The sequence below is a fragment of the Eurypyga helias genome, unplaced genomic scaffold (genome assembly GCF_000690775.1).
Source record: "Eurypyga helias isolate BGI_N326 unplaced genomic scaffold, ASM69077v1 scaffold21114, whole genome shotgun sequence".
Lineage (NCBI taxonomy): Eukaryota > Metazoa > Chordata > Aves > Eurypygiformes > Eurypygidae > Eurypyga > Eurypyga helias.
The window spans coordinates 625-1,074 of record NW_010244592.1 but is presented as its reverse complement, the minus strand read 5'-3'; positions in this window follow the sequence as shown (position 1 = coordinate 1,074).

Below are 450 nucleotides of genomic sequence, written 5' to 3'. Positions count from 1 at the left end.
GGCTCGTGCCCGCGGGGGAAGGGAGGCTGCGGCAGGACGGGCAGAGCGGCTTCACGGGTGTCGGCACGCGGCCGGGCCGTGGAGCCGTGTCGGAGCCGTGGGTGCTACTTCCTCTTCCGCTGGCCTGAAGCACAAATGAAGGCTGGAGAAACTGGGGGGGGGGGGGTGTTGGGGTTTTTTTCCCCCCTCCCCTTTTCGACACCCACCCTTGAGATCCCGGGTGCTTCCCGCTGCTGCCAGTGCCTCCTGGTTTATTAAGGCAGGCAGCATCCGGCAGTCACACAAAGAGGGAAAACAGGCCTGAGGAGGAGCCCTGTCCTCCCTGCGGCATGTCTCCACCCTTCCCTTCTCCAGAGAGCCCCCTCTTCCCTTGCACACAAGGAATTGGCTGTTTCCTGGTAGCTCTGTTTACTTGGAAACTGCTGCTGTGTGCAGGGCCGTGCACATGGC